Source organism: Hemicordylus capensis, chromosome 2, assembly GCF_027244095.1.
Source record: "Hemicordylus capensis ecotype Gifberg chromosome 2, rHemCap1.1.pri, whole genome shotgun sequence".
Lineage (NCBI taxonomy): Eukaryota > Metazoa > Chordata > Lepidosauria > Squamata > Cordylidae > Hemicordylus > Hemicordylus capensis.
In genome coordinates, this window is record NC_069658.1 from 418,276,464 (window position 1) to 418,299,272 (window position 22,809).

The 22,809-nt window shown below is 44.3% G+C and overlaps 1 protein-coding gene and 1 non-coding gene across 11 annotated transcripts in view; both read right to left on the reverse strand.

Moving 5' to 3' along the window:
• Positions 1-22,809, reverse strand: part of ANKFN1 (ankyrin repeat and fibronectin type III domain containing 1) — a 376,151-nt gene that overhangs the window by 185,596 nt on the left and 167,746 nt on the right. The window contains exon 3 of one of the 10 annotated variants that reach the window (XM_053301929.1): positions 16,826-17,086. The exons of 8 other annotated variants lie outside the window; for them this stretch is intronic. The gene's annotated coding sequence lies outside the window, so the exon portion shown is untranslated. Of the gene's footprint in view, positions 1-3,449; positions 3,466-16,825; positions 17,087-22,809 lie in introns of those variants that run through there. One more of the 10 variants, XM_053301927.1, reaches the window with a different exon arrangement.
• Positions 7,065-7,136, reverse strand: TRNAV-UAC (transfer RNA valine (anticodon UAC)). The gene has a single exon. It is a non-coding gene; the product is annotated as a tRNA-Val (tRNA).

A 22,809-nucleotide genomic window follows, 5' to 3' on the forward strand; every position in this document is an offset into this window, starting at 1 on the left:
TGAAAGAAATCATCAGGAGATTTAGTGCAGGGTGTTAGCACTATGTGGAAGACACCATGTCAACATCATCAGGAGAAGGCATAACCTCCCTAAATGCCTACCTGGAAACAGTGATGGGCAGGATGAGGGGTAATACACTGAGACAGAATCTAAATAAGACGGAGCTACTAATTTGTGGGGTTGGAACTTGGGAGACGATTTTGACCTGCCAGTTCTGGATGGGGTCACACTTCCCCAAAAGGTATGCAGTCTGGAGGCGTTTCTGGATCCAGAACTCTCCCCGGTATCTCAGGTTAAGGTGGTAGCCAGAGGGGCTTTCCATCAGTTTCAGCTGATACACCAACTGCATCCGTTTCTTGAGATAAACAACCTCAGAACAGTGGTACACTACATACGATGGTAACCTCAAGGCTTGACTACTGCAATGCACTCTAAGTGGGCTGCCTTTATACATAGTTCAGAATCTGCAGCTGGTACTGAATGTGGCAGCCAAGTTGGTCTCTGGGTCATCTCTGAGAGACCATATTACTAAAAGAATTACACTGGTTACCAATAAGTTGCCAGGCAAAATACAAGATTCTGGTTATAACCTATAAAGTCTTAAACAGCTTAAGCCCAGGGTATTTAAGAGAATGTCGTCTTCACCATGAGCCCCATCGACCTTCGAGATCATCTGGAGAGGTTCAGCTGCAGTCGCCAACTCATCTGTTGGCTACACAGGGACAGGCCTTCCCTGTTTCTGTCCAAAGACTCTGGAATCCACTCCCTGCTGAAATAAAATCCTTACCATCTCTGACAACTTTTTAAAAAGTCTTTAAAGAATTTAAAGTTCCCTACTCGGGAACGGGCCTTCTCCTTTGCTGCCCCTGGACTTTGGAATGCCCTCCTTGTTGAAATAAGAGTCTTCCATCTCTGGCAACTTTTAAAAAGGCACTGAAGTCATATTAATTCACCCAGGCTTTTAATTAGATTTATGGTTTTAATTTTTAATGTTGATTTTACATGATTTTAATGTTAATAATTTTAATGTTTAAATGATTTTAATTGTTTAATTGATTTATTTTTTAAAAAATCATTGAAATTGTAAACCACCCAGAGACACAAGTTTTGGATGGTATAAAAATATGTCAAATAAAATAAAATAAAATAAAGATTCATTTTTTCACCCATTTTTTAACTTGACTGTGGTTTTAAGGTTTTCATTTTTTTCTTAATTTGTTTAATGTTGTTGTAAACCTCCCAGAGATGGACGTTTGGGGCAGTCTACAAATTTGATAGATAGCTAGATAGATAATTTTATTTCTATTATTATTTAAGCCCCATAAATGATCATGATGTTATCTTACTGATTCCTCATTTGAAGCAAAGTCCACATCATGCAATGATATTCACTCACTGGAACAAGGCTAATGTGAGGCCTTTGAAAATGAGTTAATAGATATTTGCAATAGTGAGCAACTTATGTGGCTTAATTAAAGAAAGGACTTGTGTTTCACTGTTAGAAACTCATTTCCTCTTGGGTCAGGATTTGGAGGTTTTCAGCTATCACTCAACTCACTGCACAATTTGCTCTACTTAATAGTCTCTGTTTGGAGAAACAGATTAAATGTTACTGAAAGAAAATTAACTGAAGTTTTTTAAACACACACACACACACACTTCCCCCCTAATAAATTTATATACTTTTCTTCTCCATACATAAATACCATAAAGGAATAGAGAAAGGGGGCAGAAAGTTATTTTTATGTTCCCTGTTATCTGAGTAATGTGGAATTCTGGAGAGTCTTTAAGGGCCGATTTCTTTTTCTTTGGTGAAGAGAACACTCTGGTGTTTTCATAATAACTGGTTCATTTAGAAATGCAGAGGGTGAGTAGGTCCTGTGAGAGTGCAGAAGCAAACTAGTTCCATAGCAGTATTAATTTAGCCCTCCCCAAATCTCAGTCAGCTCTGAGCAAAGAAAACTCAAACCAATCTCCCCCTATGCCCCTTCTTAGCATTCCCATTCAGAGCAGGCAGCAAACATTTGCAGCTTGAATTCATGTTAGCAGCAGCAAGGACCACTGCAGTATGGCTGCTCCCACACTGCTCTGGTAACATCTAGGGATGTGCAAACTGGCTTGATGTCGAGCCTGTTCGATGTCAAACTGGTTCGGTTCGATGGTTCAGGGTCAAACTGAACCACCCTGTTCAGTCTAACCCCAGACCGAACACACACACCCTGACTGTTTGGGGGTTTGCAGACCTTTTTTTTTTTTTTTTTTAAGAAAAAAAAAATTATTTTTTACCTTGGAGAAAATAACTAAATACAAAGACCTTCAGATTGAAATTGAGTGACTCTGGAAAAAAACAACAATAGAGGTGCCAATAGTTGTTGGTGCCCTTGTGTCGGTACCAAAAGAACTTTAACACCATCTCGACATATTGGGCATCAATGAAATTACAACACAACACATCAACTACAGAAGGCCACACTAATCGGGACAGCACTAATACAATGATGATATTTTAAATTATTTTTTAGTTATCCTAGAGCCTTGGAAAGGGCCCGATAAGTAAAGTACCAAGTCCAGTCAATAAAATCTGGTAGACTGTGCATAAATAGCATAACAACAACAACTAGCTTAACCCGCGCAGAGCATCAGCACACTATTACTTGATTGTTCCCCTCACCCCCTGCCAGAACCCCGCTTACCTCAGAGATCTCTCCACCCTCACCTGTGCCACACTCCTGCTCCTGCTCCTCCATCCTATTGCTTCCACCCCCCAACACCCCTCTTGATCACTCCTCCATCCCTTTACTCCATCCCCCTCACCCCTTTTGGTCATATCTGCAGCATTGCTGGTGCCTACTGGCCATGCTGCAGCCCCCTATCCCTAGAGACCTCCCCACCCTTACCCGAATCCCGCTCCTGCTCCTCCCCATAGCAGCAGGAGTGGGTTGACCGGTCCCTTCCACGCTGCTGCCACTGCCATGGCCGCTCGTTCCCCCCAGGCTGCTGACAGGCCTGGGCCCGTCCGTTGACTCCCTCAGCCAATGGCCTCAGTAGCCCCAAACAGCAGCAGTGATTGACTGGGCACTTGCTTGCTGCCACCACTGCCATGGCCACTCGTTCCCCTGGGGTTGTAGACAGGCTCGGGCCCATCCCTCGCCCTTCCTTTTTTCTCTCACCCCCCTCCCTTCTTTCCCTCTCTTTCTCTCACCTCCACTTGCTCTCCCCACCTCTCTTCCTCTCCCTCTCCCTCCCTTCCTGAGTTAACTAACCTTGTTCATCTTGTTTCTTCATCTAATTCACACAATGGCAGCCTCCTTCTCCTGAAGAAGCTCTTTCCTCCCTCATAACCCCTCTCTTAGCAGACCCCTGTCCACTATATTTATATATAGAGAGAGATTCCTCTCCTCTACAATCAAGAACATCTTCCGACCAGTAACAGTTGCATTCTAACTGACCTTAACCATCACAGGCTCCTCCTCCCTCTCTGCATATGGAATCTCCACTGCCCAGTCACCACGATGCCACAGATTCCTCCTCCCTATCTCCATATGGAATCCCCACAGCCCAATCACCATAGTTCTCCTGCTCTCACAGACAACTCCTCCCTATCTGCATATGGAATCCCCACTGGTCAATGAAATGCTTCTGCTAGCGAACTCCCAAGGAGCTGCCACGCACGTGATTTGCCATGGGTATGCCTTACAGAATTATATATATTGATGATGATGATAAATAAATAAACTTTATTTGTTAGAAATAAAAACACATAGCACATTAAATCATAAGAGACCAAAAATGGAGAAAGGGAAATACAAAATACAGTACAAAACAGCTTAAAACCTATTTTAAAATCAGTTTAAAAATCAAATTTAAAAATCAAAATTTAAATTTGGTCATCATAACCATCAATAGGTAGAGCAGCACCCATGTAGCAAACTTATCATGCAATTTATTATCAACTTCAGATGGTCCTATGGAATGTTGTAAAAGCACCTAGAATGTGTAACTATCACTGGTTTTTGCAGTTAATTACTAACCGGCCACATTTTCTCTGTTTTTCTGGAGGTGAAAAAAACCACTCTCCGGCTCTGCACTCTTTTCTTATGAAGTCTAAATTGTTGAATGTGTGGATGTTGTCAGATTCCTTTAACTTCATTAAATGCTTTTAAAGCATCATCTATATTGTCAAGCTGTAATAACTATATTAACTAGCTAATTAGTTGATAGTATCAGCATAAACTGATGAAGACACTTTAATCAACAGCTTCATATTATAATGCCATTCTTCCCAGGCCCATTTGTTAAACAACATTGCATATTTGAAGGACACAGTCACGTCCAAACTACACAGTCTACACAGGACATCCCACACTGGTCCCTATCTATCTGTCTGTCTATCTATCTATCTGAAGCTGCCTTATATGGAACCAGACCATTCATCTATCTAGTGCAGTATTGTCTGCATTGACTGGCACTGATTCTCTAGGGGTTCCAGAGAGGCCTACCTGGAGACGTCAGGGATTGAATGTGGCACTGCCTGCATGCAAAGCAGGAACGAAGCTCCCTACCACAAGACCAGCTCTCCTCCCCAGAGTTCTGAATCATGCAGAGGAAGTGTCCCTGCCCTGCATCCATCACTAACCAATATGGCTTATTGCTCCTCAGATGCTAAATCTGAGGACCCTGGGATGGGCATGGTTAATTGACATGCTCCTGCTTCCTCTGTACCTGGGTACAACATGCCTGGGATTGTAACTGTATATTATTATTATTATTATTATTATTATTAGTAGTAGTAGTAGTAGTAGTAGTAGTAGTAGTAGTAGTAGTATTTCTATACCACTTTTGAACAAACAAAATGCTCTCAAAAATGGTTTATATAGCAAAATGAATGAGAAAATGGTTACCTGTCCAAAAGAGGCTCACAATCTAAAACCTGAGCAGAACTTTTTTGTGTATGTGGATCAACAGGGGGGCAATTTGGATGATATGTTTGAGACAGCTCTGCCCACATACAGTTAGGGTTGTACATGAGACATCCTGCTTCTCCTTCTGACATGCCATTTTCTTTCTCCTAAACATGTGGCGCGTGGTTGTGCATACTACCCTTTCACACATAATCTAAATCTAGTTTAATATACTGTTATACATTAATACTACAGATACTACTAACTGTAGCATTTAGATCACATCTAAGGGGGTGGTTTGAAGGAACCATTCACCCATGCAGTTAGAGGGGAAATGGTGGGAGAGGGAGGCATGCTCTTTCATGTTCCCAATTGTGTATGGGTGGAGCTGACTCAGACTTCTCACCCAGCATACTGAAAAGAGTTGTGCAGGAGGATGACGACAAATATTTATATACCGCTTTCTTATGTTGGCTATTATCTGTACCCAACACAGAAGATTGTACATGGGTATAATGTAATGTGCGGATAGTCTTCATACCCATAGTATTAGCTGGTGAAGAAACTCAGTGTGATGGACTCAATTCATGTGGTGAGTTCTATGCAATATGTATAGGGGATGGAGAATTCTCAACAGGGATGCCAGTCCCCATAGCAAATGTAATGCGATAACCACCTGTAAATCAGAAGAGCAATAGGAAGAACAAAATACTTCGGGGGAAATGCAGTTACCGCAAGGTTGTGTCTGTATCTGAGTCTAGAACTTGGCAGGAACTTGAAACAGAAGATGTTGAACCACCCAAGACGGGCTGCAAATGGAAGAGTTAGGCGGGAGCTGGGAGCCTCATCCCTTCATGGAACTCAGTCTGGCCCTGCTCCAAAGCAGGTACTTGAGTTGACCTCATCCTCCCCACAAGAAGCCTTATTGGAAGGGAGGTCCTGAGCAGCAACAAGCTTTTGACCTCTGCTGTTTTTCAGACCTAGTCATTGTGTTGCCTCTACTCCTGGGACCCTGGGAGTGATGTAGGGGGTTCAGGGGCCAGAACAGGAGCCTCGCGGGGGGCACTGGGCCCCTGGAGTTTCAGGGCTCCTTTGAGGGGGCAAGAGTAAGGGGGCAATAAGCTTTGGCTGCTTAGGACCTGTAATCAATGGGACCATCTATCAGAGTCAGGGGTCTCACCTGGGGTGTGCTCCTCCTCCTCCACCTCCTACTCCAAGAGGGTCTCCTCTGGTTTGAAGCCCAAGTGGGTCCTGATAGGTTGCGCCTGCTTCCTTAGGTGCTTCTTTGAGTAGCCATGCCGGAACTATGATTTCAGATTTAAAACATAGAGCCAATGGTGCAGGAAGCAGGATATATGATGTGGAGCTGTCTGAAGAATTCCCCCCCCCTGATATTACTACTATTATTGCAGCCCACTGTCACCATTAGACTATAACTTCTCATTATATCTGAGATATGCTCAGGCAAGCTTGAAACTAATAGTCATTCATAATGTTTCCAGCTCTTGAAACATGATTCTTTCAGAAGGCACCAAGAAAAGTCTGAGAGAATAAGAAATGCTGGCTGGAAGCCTTGCAGAACATTGACAATGTCAAAGGTTTTCTAAAAATAGAATGTTCTTCAACTCCAGATGCAAAATACGTTGAGGGAATGTTAAATGTGGGATACACCTTGGCAAGAGCAAGGAAATGCTCAGGTAAAAGGGGATCAGAGCACATGCTTTTACCCAACTATTCACACTGTAATTGTGATTAGATAATAACCCTTTTTAGACATTTGGGAAGTGCATACAATGGAGGCGGGAATAGGATCACGCCTGCTGTCCCCAACCCTCTTTCATTGTTCTTCTATGAACAGAGCCTTGAACATGCATACAAGTGGTACATGCGTAGGCTTCCTCCACAGAACTGGGGATCATGTACTTTGCAAGATAATGAATTCCCAGATAATTCATACCACAAAGGTTATTGTCACAAATGAACAATGAAAACATGATGATTAGGGCAGGGACAGCAAGCACATCCCACCTCCTCACTTATAGGATCACAGGAAGCTGCCTTATAGCAAGTCAGACCACTGGTCCATCTAGCTCAATATTGTCTACACTGGCTGGCGGTGGCTCTCCAAGGTTCCAGGCAGGTGTCTTTCCCAGCCCTACCTGGAGATGCTGCCAGGGATCGAACCTGGGACCTTCTGCATGTAAAGCAGATGCTCTATCACTGAGCTACAGCCCCAACCCCCTAAAGGGAATTTTTACAGCCGTCAATGCTCATATGTTGTCATCACCCATCCAAATGTAAACCCAGGTGAACTTAGCAAAGGAGACAATACATGCTTGGTGCTGCAGGTCTGGCTCGCCACCCCATCCAGCTGTCAATGGATGCACTTCCAAATACCTGGCGGGGGGAAGCTAAAGTGTCCTTTTGGTACATATGCCTAGCAGATATGGAGCCAATGAAGCCATTTGAAGGTTTCTCCTTATCTTCATTAATTTGTTTCAAGTTCCAGGCATAGCACTCTAAAAGGATCAAGGGGAGGGCTGGTGAAGTGGTTTGAAGTGCCCCAAAGTGAAGTGGGCTTTATTCAGCCCAGCTGAACCTAAATTAGCCAGTGTCTTCATTTGAGTTGAACTGGGCTGAATCCAGCTAAAGTGGCCTGCTATGCTTTGCTTTGGTTCCAGCTACTGAAATAAAGCTTCGCGCTCCCCCTTTCACCGTATTTCTTGTTCCGTAACACAAAATCCAATATATTCTGCTGCTGCATTGAAAGATAACACATGAGTCCTATTCACACATTGAGGCTATTCTTATGAACAGCCAAGACCGGGCTAAGGAAGCCAAGCCTGGTCTTGGCTGATCGTAAGAACTGCTGGGATTAGGCTTGATCCCAGCAGCTCTTCAGCGGCAAACCCATCAAACTGTGATTCACGTACCCAGCTCCTTCAACAGATTGTCTGTGGGGAAGGTAAGGTTAGTGAACCTTCTTCCTGCCCACCAAACCCTTCTCATGGCCGTGAGAAAGGGCTCGTTATGTTCAACACTTATACAACAAGTGTACAGTGTTAATAGGTACAGATCCAAACACAGGTACAATTATTCACACTTTATACTGAACAAAGGTATGCTTCCTATCTCTACCATAAATTTGAGGGGCCTATATCCAGGTTCACTTTAAAATGAACACAGGTACAGTCATTCACACAAAATTATATACCTGTGTACAGACATCTGTACACTCATACAACATTATGTTGGAATAGGGCTTTGTTCTCCTTCTGTTCATGGTTCTTTGGGTCCAAACCCTTGTCTTTCATGCAACAATCTAGGCAAGCCCATTCATGCAACTAAGCCCTGGAATTCAGAATTGATTGGTTTACATTTTGTATATTCTTTGATTTACTAGTGATCTTTGGTGCTGTGCCATTTGTTATACTGCCCTGATTTTCAAGAGAATGTGGCGAAATTTAATTACTCTGTACACTGAGAAGAATAGATGTCAGCAGCTTTAGCCAAGTCATGAGAAGAAAGGAAGAAATAATTTGATGAATAATTTGCTAGAAATTATATGCTCATATTTATTTATTATGTAGCATTTTCAGGCACAGAACAAGAGCACAATTCCACTGTTATAATTGGAAGGACATGCACTGAGGGATATGATGTGAAAGTTAAACTGGTAGCTAGTAAAATACAAAAGTCATTGAAGTATGAAAGCAATTACAATTGGATTTTTACTTGCTATTATTCATTCATTCATTCATTCAATTTCTATACCGCCCTTCCAAAAATGGCTTACGACGGTTTACACAGAGAAATAATAAATAAACTAGCAGACTCGGCACATAGCATCTGCACTGCAAGTTTGTTTCTGCCCAGCTGGGCTCCGCCGCTTTCGCTCCCTGCCACTTCTCCCCCTTCTGCCTCAGTCCGTTCCTTGCTGCTTCCCCTCTCCCTTCTGCTCCAGTCTATTCCCCGTTATTTTGGAGGTCCCCGTCCTCCTCCTGCCACAGGCAGCTTTCCTTCCCAGCCCCTCCGGCAGCGTTTTTTATCTCCACTGGGCTGCCTCTCTCCCTCCTTGCCATTTTTGCCCACCCACCTCCTCTGCCAGGGCCCGCCGCTGCCTCCTTCTCCCACCTCCGTCCACCTCATTGCTGCCACCATTTTTTCTCACCACTGCCACCTCCTGCCTCCTCCTCCTGGCCGGCGGGGCTTCGCCTGCCTCCGCCACCGCCTCCTCCACCCGCCCACTCATCTCTCCTCGCCGCTCCTCACCGCTGCCATTAGCATCCGGTCTGCCACGCATCTGGTCTGCCACTCATCCCCATGCATTTTGCTAGTCCGGATAAGTGTATTAATCATAAAGAAGATAAGATGGATCCCTGTCTCCAAAGGGCTTACAATCTAAAAAGAAACACAGATAGACACAAGTAGCTGGAAATAAAGTACTGAGAGTGGATAGCGCCAGTTACTCTCCCCCTGCTAAATAAAAAGAATCACCATGTTAAAAGTTGCCTCTTTGCCAAGTTAGTTCCACATAAAATGATATGAGCTTATTTTCACCTCTCATCATGGGAGCAAGACCCATCACATAGTAACATATGACAGTATTTATTTATCTGTAATAATAAGGATTGCTATTACTCCAAGAGCAATCCAGAAAGTAAAAAAAAATCTGTTATCTAGTAATGTCACAAAATAGATTTTTAAAAGTTTCACTAAATAGTATTCATAAACCTCAAAAAACTAATGATAACAGTATCCTTAAGTCCCAAAAAACGAATGATAACAGTATCCTGTTTTGAAATATTTTGCATTAAAGATGAAGGGTTATTGGAAAGAAAAAAGAAAACAGTCAAAAAGGTTGCTCTAGTTGTGGTACTTCAGAAGTTGCTGAACTACAACTCCCATCATCCCCAGCTACAATTTGTGGCTGGGGGTGATGGGAGTTATAATTCAACAACATCTGGAGTACCACAGGTTGGTAACCCCTGCTCTAGCACCTATCTAGTGGTGGCTGTACTTCACTTTCCGTTGAGTGCCCAAAAAATTTAAGACGCTAAATCATTCAAATAATAATAGCTGAATGTGCTGAAGTTCAAACTGAGAGGAATTTTGGATAATGCCAAGCACACTTTCCTAGTTGGGGTAAAGTTTAAAGGAGACATTTATTTTGACAATATTTATTTTGCTTCTGGTGTGTCAATGTGATAGAGAATTTTTAAAAAATGTTGCAGAAATTCAGATGGCCTCTTCTAAGAATGAGGTGAAGTGTGCTGTCGAGTTGGTGTCGACTCCTGGCGACCACAGAGTCTTGTGGTTGCTGTTGGTAGGAGTGGTTCATCATTGCCTCTTCCCGCACAGTGTGAGATTATGCCTTTCAGTATCTTACTATATCGCTGCTGCCCGATATAGTTGTTTCCCATAGTCTGGGAAACATACCAGCGGGGATTTGAACCTACAACCTCTGGCTTGCTAAGCAAGTCATTTCCTGCTGTGCCATGAGGGGTAGCATTCCTTTAATTATAAGTTATGCCACACATCAATTTTCAAAAACAACAACAAAACAAAACAAAACAACCAACAACAAAAAAACTACCTTTATTTAAGTTTTTGTAATATACACATTTATTTGGATGTAACTGAATAATAAGGCAAGTTGATTAAAAGTCAAATGATTAATCAAGTTTCACAGTGGAAAAGCCTAATAAATATGTCCTTTGCTTGCAGCTGGAAAAGTCAGTGCACACTGGGGGAAACCTGGTTTGTCTGAAACTGTCCTGTAAATATATTTACCTAAGAGTAGCTCACATTAATTCAATGATATTACTTCTGAAAATATTAGAAAAACTTATTTCCAAGGACATCATGAATGCCTTCCTGTCTTCATTTGAGCTTCATAGGGTACCCTTTGCATATACCAGCTGACATACTATGCAAGAGTACATCAACCTGGTAATGTTGTATTTGCATAATTTGGGTAAGTTGCACAAATACAAATATGTGTTACACAGTGGGCCCAGTGGAAATAATAAACTTACGTGTGTGACACTATTTGAACAAATTTTGTGCTTGCACAAATTGTGCAGGATTATGCAACATTATGCAGTGTTAGTAGGCGAATGTACTCTCTTGCACATTATGTCAGCCACCAAGTTGCATGCTTTCATTATGAAGTGGCTTGGCCCCTGAACAAATATCAGAAGGCACTCAGATAAATTCTCACACCAGGACAGGGCTCAAATTGTAGGTGTTTTTTTTCTACCACCACTTTGCAAGCACTTACCTTAGGCACAAATGGCACATGTGCATCTTGATTCATGATCTGGTCTCTGATGTTTCTGTTTTTACTTGGAAGCAGCTGCAGGAGGCTCTAATTTTGATCAGTGCAGCAGTGCATTGTGTACATTTTATTCTTTCTCCCGAGCTGTTTTCCCAATCTATACCTTCAAGCTGCTATTAGTTCCACAGGGGGTGGGGTGGGGTGGATATGGCTACAGATGCCTGGGTTATCATGTGTAGTTTGAGTCTCAGTCTAAACACTTTGCAGTCAGAATTGGTCAGCTATCAGATAGGAAGGAGCAGGAAAGAAAAAGGAGCCTCTCTGTCCTCCATAGGCTCCATAGCAAACATTTAGCTGATGGCAAGGTTGTCTTATTCTTCAAAATGAGGCTGTCTACAGTTCTGCACTCTCATGATTTACCTTATGTAATCATCAGCTTGCAGGATACACAAAACAAGCTCAGCTTGAATCCACCAACTTTTCCTTTTAGCAATACTTACAAAGGGAGGCAAGATCAGAGACTTGCTGCATTGTGAAATAGTCAATAATACCCAGATACAAAGCAGAGCTTCTAAACAGCAAGCACAAACATGAACCAACATGTAACAATATTATTAAGGATTAGAGATTAGTAATAGACTAAAGACTTAATGTGGTGTAGAGGGTATGAGCAGGAGGTGAACAACTTCCCCTCATTTTGCCTTTTCGCTGTACCACGGGCTCACTCTTCTCCTATTGGTGGTGGTGGCCATTTTGGAGGCTGCTGTGCATGCCCAATGAGCCTCTGCTTGGCTGGGTCATGACCTGGGTCATGGCCACTGCCAATGGAGGAAGGGCTGGAATGGCCTGAAAATGAGCCGAAATGGCCCTTTTTAGAATGAGAGAAAGCCAGCAGGGGAGGGGCAGATGGCAGAGACATCCCCGCCACGGCCGTTGCTGACCCGGCCCCAGCAGTGAGTGTTAAAAGTTTTTTTAAAATAAATTTAGAACCCTTGAACCATTTCCAAGCCAGCTATAAAATCCGTCCCACATCCCTATAAAAAACCACAAAGAAAGAATCTTGATTCAACTGTATGTAGAATCATATAAAGTTTGTGTGTGTGTGTGTGTGTGTGTGTGTGTAGTGTTCTGTCATTGTCCAGAAATGCACATATGAAACAATGAAACACCCCACAAAATGAAGTCATCATATGGATGGTCACATCACAATTGGTTTTTTTCAGTTTAATCAGTGTGGAATTTTTGCAGTGTTTAATCAGTGTGGACTTAATCATTTATGCTTTCCCCTCACCTCTACGTTACTGATGCACATGTAAGAACTGAAAACTGCAGCAACCTTAGTATGCATGGGACTCTGACCAAAATTTGAAAATAAAAAACTTAACAATGGAAGATTTCTAATGCATTGGTTCCAATTTGTAAAAAAGGTTAGATACCTCTGATTTATGTCAAGAAATTCAAATGGAGAAAACTTCATAAATATCCTAAAGTTTGGACCTGAGCTGTCTGTCAGTTTTTAGTTCCTTCTCAGACTAGTCATTAATGGTCTTAAGCAAGTCACCGGGCAGGTTCAGACTTAATGTAGAATATCAGGTATTTGTTTGTTTGTTTATTATTTATTTATTACATTTATAGACCATCCCATCCAAAGGCTCTGGGCAATGCACAACAAGTTTAAAAGACAGAAAATAAACACCGTCTAAAACATACTACTTAAAACAATTTAAAAACAATTAAAAACTATTTAAAACCAATTAAAATACCCCCAAACAATTAAAAAACCTTGGAAGGCCAGTCCAAACAAATAAGTTTTCAGGGCTCTCTTAAAGGCCAACAGCAAGCCTAAACTGTGGATATCTGCCGAGAGCGCATTCCATAGGCCAGGAGCAGCTACAGAGAAGGCCTGGTTCCAAGTCGCCACCAGACATACCAGTGGTAACCGGACTTCAATGTGTGATGGAGATCATACAGAAGAAGGTGCTCTCTAAGCTAGCCCGGACCCAAGCCATTCAGAGCTTTAAAGATAACTAGCCGACCCGCATGGAGCATCTGTGCACTCTTTGGGGCCGGCTGTTCCCCCCTCCCTCCTGTCTCACTCTCTGTAGCTCTCCATCCCTCCCCTCCCACCCAATTCTCTCTTGCCCTCCCTCCCCCTCCCACCATACTCTCACCCTCCTTCCCCCCTCCTGCCCCACTCTCTCCTGCTGTCCCTCCTGCCCCACTCTCTCTTACCCTACCTCCCCTCCCTCCTGCCCCAATCTCTCTTGCCCTCCCTCTCCCTCCCTTCTGCCCCACTCTCTTTTGCCCTCCTGCCACACTCTCTTGACCCCCCCCCGCCTGCCCTCCCTCCCCTTCTGTTCTTCCCCCAACCCGCACTGAGCATTTTACCTCACGGGGCAGCCATTCACCGCTGCCACAGGCCCTCCTTACCAGGAGGCCGAAAAGGGCCCTGTCGCCGCCGTTCCTTCTCCTGGGCTGCGAACAGGGAAGTCCTGCCACCCGTTTCCCTCCTGCCCTAGCCTCCAATAGGTGCCGGGGCTGTGCCCCACCGCCCGTTTCCCACTCACCCCCTTCCTGCCGCCGCCTCCCGCCTCCGGTGGTCAGGCTGGGCTTTGCCGCCGTCGCCTCCCCTCATCCGGGACGGCCTGGCCACCGTGATGACCAATCCTTCTGGGTGCACCTCAGCCTATCAGGTGCCTCCACTGCCCAGCCAATCAGGTGGGTGCCGGGACGCACATTCTAAAGGCGCACCCAGGAGGATTAAATATATAGATAAACAGCACTTTGTATTTTGCCCAGAAACATATCGGCAGCCAGTGCAACAGTTTTAAAACATGCATAATATGGTCTCTCCGGGTTACCCCAGAGACCAGTCTGGCTGCTGCATTTTAAACTAACAGAAGTTTCCAAACTACGTACAAAGGCAGTCCCACGTAGAGCGCATTGCAATAGTCAAGCCGGGAGGTTACTAGCTGATGCACCACTGTTTTGGTGCAGTGACTCTTCAGTGTTCCAGACAGGAGTCTTTCCCTATAAGACTGATGTAAGGAATATGATGACAACGTATGTGGAATATTTGGCACACATAAAAGAAGACCAAAGTTATAATATACAATGCCTTTTGTATTTTGGATAATGATTGAGCATATCTTCTGCTGATTGAGGCTTCTAGGTTACCATGTCAATATTAAATAATAAATATATTGTAAGTTTTATATATTGTACCTTTGATCTTCTTTTATGCATGCAGTCTTTGTTTAGATCAGGAACATACTCTGTTATCTGTGAAACATTTTTGAACAACTTGGAAAAGCACTTCATAAATTTGGATGAGTTACGGGAGCTGAAGCGGCAAGGTAGATGATTAGAGTGCAAGTGGAGGAAGACTCGGTGCGAGTCTGATTGGGCACAACACAGAACATCTGAAGACCTATGCTCTGGCAGTACGGGTGGCAAAGCAGCAGTTCTTTTCTGCCTGCATTGCTTCCGCAAATTCACGTCCAGCTGAGTTGTCTAGGGTTGTGTGGGGGCTACTATATACCCCCTCCACCTTAAATTTAAACTTGGAACCATCAGTCACTCGCTGTGACATCTTTAATTACTTTTTTTGCAGCTAAAATCTCTCAGATTCGGGCCAAGTTGGATTCCACAGTTACTGCAGAGTCTACTGTGGAGGTGTCCAACAACTCCTCTTATGGGATTAGATTGGATCATTTTCAGTTTGTGACTCCTGAGGAAGTGGACAAACTGCTTTGGACTGTGTCCCTTACAACCTGTTCTCTTGACCTTTGCCCAACTTGACTTATCGCATAGTATAATCATATTATCAGAGAGGGTCTGACTAATATTATAAATGCTTCTCTGAGGGAGGGCAGGATGCCTCCTTGTCTTAAGAAGGCTATTATAGACCACTCTTGAAGAAAGCTATGCTGGATCCCTCAGAGTTAGCTAATTACAGACCTGTTTCTAATCTTCCATAGTTGAGCAAGGTGGTTGAGCAGGTGGTGGCCTCTCAGCTCCAGGCAGTTTTGGATGATGCAGATTATCTAGACCCATTTCAAACTGGTTTTTATGTGGGCTATGGGGTCGAGACTGCCTTGGTCGGGTAGTAGGGGGGTTTTGAGAAGAATGGTAGAGTGCTTTGACCTGTGAGTGTTGTGTTTTTTGTGGTTAAAAAAGGGCATTTTAAGGAACACTTGGCAGCCTTGGGTAGCCTTTGGTGTCCTTAGGCTTTTTGGAGAAGCCTTTTGCAGCATTGTACAACCCTGGCAAGCTGCTAATTATCACTTTAATAAATTTAATTTTACTGTTGATGAAATTATTTTTAATTAAAATATTCAAAGCACAATTTTAATTTTAATCTTGGTAATTAATTATAGTATTGTATGGTGCCGTATAACTTTAGTTAATATAAATTGCAATTAAAAATTGAATCATCCATTGAAATTCATTTTAAAGCACTGTACTGTACAATACCCATTAAATTTGATTTTAAGTATCAATTGGAAATTGATTTTAAATACTATATCCATCAAAAATTGATTTTAAGTTCTTTATCACTTTTGAGGGGGAGGGTTTGTCTTGCACAATTACTGTACTGTATAAATTTTTCCTTCCTTCACAGTCAAAATGAGCAAGTGTACAGTGAGAAGGTGAAGCTGCTGGACAGGTTGGTTCATGGGGACGGTGCGGCATCCGCTGCATACCATTATGACATCAATGAGTCCACGGTCCCCTCCGTTAAGAACAGCGAAGCCAGTATCCATGTGAGTGTGGTGTCCAGTACATCTCAGAGTCTAAAGGTGACATTCCATCCATGTGATCCCCACATGGAACAGATGGAAAAGGCCCTCAGTGTGTGGATAGAGGACCAAGCCCAGAGGAATGCGCCACTTAATGGACCAGTCATTCAAGAGAAAGTGCTGCGGCTCTACAGGTGGGTTGTGGCGGAAGGTGGTCAAGCGGCAGGAACCTCTGAAGGTGCTGAGTGTGGCTTCTAGGCAAGCAAGGGCTGGTTTGAAAGATTCAAGTACTGCTACAGCCTCCACAATGTCAAGCTGTCAGGGGAAGCAGCATCAGTGGACCACGAAGCAGCACAAAGATTTCCAGCGGCGTTCTAGCGGCTAATTGAGTCCGGAGGGTACAGGTCCAAGCAATTTTTCAGTGCCAATGAGACAGACCTGTTCTGGAAGTGGGTGCCATCCCACTTCTTCATCAGCAAAGAAGAAAGAACTGTTCCAGGCTTCAAGGCAGCCAAGGACTGCTGGTGTGTAGCAATGCTGCAGAGGTCTGTGTGGTCAAGCCCATGCTCCTGCAGCAAGCAGAGAACCCTTGTGCCCTGAAAGGGAAGAATAAAAGCTACCTTCCCAACTTCTGGAAAGTCAACAGGAGAGCATGGGTGACCACAGCAGTTTTCTCTGACTGGGTCCACAAGTGATTTCTGCATAAAGGGCAGAGATATTTGGCCTCCAAGAACCTGGCTTTCAGAGTCCTCCTGCTGCTCGACAATACCCCTGACCATCCTGAGACCCTGCAGTTTGCACATGTGAGCCTGGAGATTTCCATCTTGCCGCCCAACACCACCTCCTTGATCCAACTAATGGACCAAGGTCTGAAAGTGACTTTCAAGTCCTATTGCACTCACCACAACTTCAGGAGAATGCTGGATCTAATGGAAGCTGATCACGCTCTGTCAGCCAGTGATTGCTGGAGGAGCTACAGCATCGCAGACTGTATCGAGAACATCACAGCATCCCTTGCAGAGATCAAATTCCAGACATGGAATATGGTCTGGAGGAAGTTGTGGCCTGGGGCAGTCACCTCTTCATCTGCTGCAACCGTTCCTTCAGTAGCTGACAAAGTGGAGCAGATCACCAACCTTGTGCACACCATTGGTGGAGAAGGCCTGCAAGACATTGAGCCACATGAGGAGAACAAATAATCCCATCAGGAGGAGGAGTTGGCAGAGGAAGAATTGGAGGGCATCATCCATACAGCTCCTGAGAGTGAGGAAGAAGAGGAGAAAGAGGAAGAGATGTTCCCCAAGCCCCTCACCATAAAGGGGCTGTTTGAGGTTCTGCAGCTAGGGAATGCCTTGGTGGACAAAGTCTTCAAAATTGATCCCCTGATGGAGTGCAGAATTAAGTTCAAAAGGCAGCTGGAGGCTGTTTTGCGACCCATCACCACAACTGTGGAGTGGTCATCATCAGAAAGTCACACCTGCACTTTCCATGGCTTTGAAGAGGCAGAGTATGGTTTTTAAAAAGTTAAATCTCTTTATTAAAACAAATTTACAATGCTAAACAACATTGATACAAACACAAACTATTATAGTTTCTCACTATTCCCCGCTCTGATGCCTTGGACTCTGGGAACTGGTTTCCCAGCATTACTGAAAGGGCCTGCTTCTGCTACCTGATCTGTGCTCCAAGCAGAAGATTGGAGATGGAGTGCTGCAAACTCCAGCAGTGGAGTGAAGGAACTCCATTGCTTTTTAAGTTTGGCTTTTGCTGCGGCAGACTGGAGAGAGAGATGGAGTGCTGCTAACTCCAGCACTGGAGCAGTGGAGTGTAGGGTTGTACACAACACCAGTTTGCCCAGTTCAGTTTGAGTCCAAACCAGACTTGAACCAGACTGGGCATGTTCCGTTTTGTGCAACCCTGAACATCCCCAAACAACCCCTGGTTCAGTTTGGGTTTGGGGAGTTCATTTTTAAAAATTACCCCCGAACCGGAGGTTGTTCAGTCCAAGCTCGGGGGCTGTTTGGTCCAAGATCGAGTCGAACCCATTAGCACATCCCTAATGGAGTGAAGAAACTCCCCTGTGTGCATTGACTTGAACTGAAACTAATTCTGTGCTGCCTCTTTGGCCAACCTACCAACCAGTCTCCCCAGGGAGACTGTGCTGCCAAGTGTTGGCTTCAGCTGTGCATGGGTGGGGGAGTGAGGAACACTCCCCATATGTGTTGTTGTTGTTGTCATCTCTCTATATCTTTCTCTTAGGTGTACCTGTCCCTAATCCCATGTATGGCAGCTCTTGTGAGAATTTGTTTGCTGATGGCAGGGGAAGAGGAAAGCTGCGGCACCGGACAGGCTTGCTTGTGGGCAGGTGGGGAGAAAGCGGTGGCCGGGCAAAAATAGTGATGGCAAGTGGGGGGAGAAAACGGCGGCGACGGGCAGGCGAAAACAGCAGCAGGGGTGGGTGGGGGAGAAAACGACAACAGCGGTGGGCAGGCAAAGAAAACGGTGATGGCAGTGGGTGGGCGGGGGGGTGGAGAAAAAGGTGGTGGGGAGAGAACTAGAGGTGCAGAGGCTCTGCGCCCGGCCCAGCTATTTGTTGTTGTTGTTGTTGTTGTTGTTGTTGTTATGTAACATATTTCTATACTGCCCAAAACTTGCATCTCTGGGCAGTTTACAATTAAAATCATTAACATTAAAATCAGTTAAAACCCAACATTAAAGGTATTAACACTAGAAATCTAATTAAAAGCCTGGGTGAATAAATATGTCTTCAGTGCCTTTTTAAAAGTTGCCAGAGATGGGGAGGCTCTTATTTCAACAGGGAGAGCATTCCAAAATCCAGGGGCAGCAACAGAGAAGGCCTGTCCCCAAGTAGCCACTAGATGAGCTGGTGGCAACCATATACGAACATCTCCAGATAATCTTAATGGGCGATGAGGCTCATGGTGAAGAAGACATTATCTCAAATACCTAGGTCCTAAGCTGTTTAGGGCTTTATAGGTAATAACCAGCAAAATAACCTTGTATTTTGCCCTGAAACATATTGGCAGCCAGTGTAGCCCTTTCAATGCAGCAGTAATATGGTCTCTCCTAGATGATCCAGAGACCAACCTGTCTGCCGCATTCTGAACCAACTGCAGTTTCCGGACTATGTTATTAGTTAGCCCCACATAAAGCACATTGCATTAGTCCAGCCTGGAGGTTACCAGCATATGTTCTGAGATCTTTCATTTCAAGAAACGGAAGCAGCTGGAGTATCAGCCGAAGCTAATAGAAAGTACCTCTGGCCACCACCTCTACCTGGGACACCAAGGAGAGTTTGGGATCAAGAAGCACCCCCAGACTGCATACATGTTCCTTCTGTGAGAGCATGACTATATCCAGAATCGGCAGATCAAAATCCTCATAGCTCCGTCTTATCTGGATTCAGCCTCAGTTTGTTATCCCTCATCTAACCCACCCAGGCAGGCATTTGGGGAGGTAATGCCTTCTCCTGATGATGTTGACATGGAGAAATAGATTGGGGTGTCATAAGCATATTGATAACACCCTGCACCAAATCTCCTGATGATCTCTCCCAGAGGCTTCATGTAGATGTTAAACAACATCAGAGATAATATGGAGCCCTGAAGGACACCATACGAAAGTTCAGATTTTGAAGAACAATAGTTTCCAAGAGACACCATCTGGAATCTGACTGTGAGGTAGGAGCAGAACCACTGCAAAGCAGTGCTTCCCACCTCCAATCCTCTCGGACATTCCAGAAGGATACTGTGGTCAATAGTATCGAAGGCCACTGAGAGATCCAACAGGACCAATGAAGTCACACTCCCTCTGCCATTTTCCAATTGGAGATCATCCATCAGGTTGACCTAGGCAGTCTCCACCCCATAGCCTGCCCAAAAGCCAATTTGAAATGGGTCTAGATAATCAATTTCCTTCAAGACTGCCTGGAGCTGGGAGGTCACCATGAACTCAATCACCTTGCCCAGCCATAAAAGATTGGAGATAGACCTGTAGTTGCCTTAACTTTGAGGGATCTAAGCAGGTTTCTTCAGAAGAGGTCTAATGATTTCCTCCTTAAGACAAGGAGACATCCTGCCCTCCCTCAGAGAAGCATTTATACGCTCTACCAGGCCCTCTACAACAGCCTCCCTGCTAGATAGTATAAGCCATGTCGGGCAAGGATCAACAGGTCAGGTGGTAGGCTGCACTATTCCAAGCAATTTGTCCACATCCTCAGGAGTCACAAACTGAAACTGATCCAGGATCATCACATAAGAGGAGCTGCTGGACACCTCGGCATCAGACTTTATAACAATTGTAGAGTTTGAATCTAAGTCGGCCCGAATACAAGAGATTTTGTCCACAAAAAACTCATTTAAAATGTCATATCTACTATTTGTTGGTTTCAAGTACCGATTCAAGAGGGAAGGGGCACACACTAGTTCTTTCACAACTCCGCTGGATGTGAACTTGCTGATGTGATATGGGCAGAAAAGAATCGCTTCTTTGCTGCACGTATCACCTGAGCATAGATCTTCATATGCGCTCTATGAAATAATCTGTCAGATTCACGTCGAGTCTTTCTCCACTTGTGCTCTGTTCGTCTCTCTCGCTGCTTCAGCCCCTGTAGTTCTTTCGTATACCAAGGGGACAGTTTTGAAGCAGGTTGGAGAGGGGTCGACTTGAACTGAAACCAATTATGTGCTGCTTATTTGGCCAGACTTCAAACTAGTCAGGCCAGGGGTTTGTGCTGCCAAGTGTTGAACTTCAACTTGGGGAGTGTTAATAGAAGAGGAAACTTCCCTGTGTGTGTTGACTTGAACTGAAACCAATTTTGTGCTGCCTCTTTGGCTAATCTATGAACCAGTCAGGCTAGGGGTTTGTGCTGCTAAGTGTTGGACTTCAACTGTGGGGTGGGAAAAATCCATGATTACGCATTACTGGAGGAGCTGTGGGCACTGCTGGAACACCTAGAGAGTGGGAGAGCTGAGGTGGCCAAGGTACAGTGATGTGTTCCATACTTATTTCTGCTTTTTTCCTGCTTTTGGGGTGTGTGTGATTTTTTGGTCATTTTCCGGGGCTTTGGAACCTAACCCCAAAATTCCAACAGACTCAAGGTCTCGTTATTCCTGGTTTTCTTATCCGCTTTTGTAGGCTGGAACAGAACCCCTGCAAATAATAAGGGCTACCTGTATAGCTTTAAACTTTCCAGCAGTGAGGGCAAAGGAAGTAACTTTTCATGTAATTTACATTGGCCTTTCCACTGAGATGAAATCCATGTCATTTAAGATGGATCAATAAAATATGCTAGCTAGGACTGGGGGCAGGATTTCATCTCTGGGGTTTCTGCAAAATAGGACAGTAAGAGAAGTCGCATGTCAGGTCCGCTACCAATCCATCTTCACAAACATGTAACCTGTCTTCCATCTCTCCCTTTGTAACGACTCTCTAGCACTGCATTTATCATTGTCTAGTCATGCTGAAATGCTTGCACAGCTCAATCCTAAGACCCATTTCAACTGTCTGGCAGCGCAGCTCATGCTGCATCAATTTCCTGGCAAATGGGCCACAGCCACTCCATTTTATTTCACTCTGAAAACAATTAACAGCTCCTGAGCGCTAAGTTGACAAAAAGTCTCATACACAAATCACAGGAGTGCACTGATGCCTGCACTTCCAAGGCTTCAGTGGTCCCTGGGATGCTAAGTAAGGACCATCACCCATGCCACCAACTCCCTGCCTCCATATTTGTGGTCCTTGCATAGTATAGCGTTTCTGTGGCTGCTTCTATGCTTCTGTGCACCTGGGTTGGGACATTATGTCCTATGTGTTACTCTGCTGATGCAACAATTAGTAAGATTATTTAATCAGAGCATCTTCACAATCAAAACAGCAGCAGAGGTACAGCCAGTGCACTAACTTCTAGCATAAATATGAAGAGGGAGTGTCTGATAACATCCAGAGCCTGTGCATCCACTGGCCCAGTATCCAACCATAATTCAAACCTTCAGAAAAAGCACATGGTACAATTCTCTCAAGCCTGTACCACTTCAGAATGCAGGTGGGAAGAGTTCATATTTCAAATAATGCTTCTTGAGTCTTGTCCAGTACCTTGGACAGTGCACCTTAAGGTGGACAAGCCTGCCTTAGGGGTTCCATATTCCTTAAGCCTTATCAGAGGCACAACCCAAATAAGGAAAACCTGACAGCTGTCTTGAGAAGAGGACTTGACATTTGCCTCTATAGCCATCTATATGGGACCTTCCCAGCACTATGCCTGTATGCATCCTATTGGTTGTCACCCAAGGCTGCAGTCAGCAAAACCTGAGACAGTAGAAGTCATTTCTAAAAACAAAATAAAACAAAAAGGCCCAAGCCATATCTCTACCTCTTTGAGAGCCTACCAAATCACAGCTGAGGGCTGATGTTTAGACAGCCAACAAGCCAGCACTGGCACCTTTGGGCATGGCTGAGCTTTGGTTCTTATCAGAACAATGCCTGTATGACCCTATGATCTACAATCCTGCCTCCACCTTCTACCTGCTGCCTTTTACAAGGCTCTTTACTGATTGCTGATCACAACCTTGGAAATCAGTTAGCAACTTCATGGGCTCAACGAGACTGGTATGGGGCAGATTGTTATGTCAAGCAGAGAAAGCTAACATCTTAGGGAGAAAGGTTCCAGCTTAACATAGTCCCAGATGTGTTAGCAGGATTCTTAAAGCAAAGGATTAGTCCAAATACTTTTCTTAAAAGCGCAGCAATTTTCTACATGCTTTCTCAATAAAATGTGGGCCTAGGGGCACACCAGATGATTTTGGCACCTGGACCAGCCCTTCCGCAAGCCCCCCCCACCAGTTGCCCCCCACCGCAAGGCCTCCAA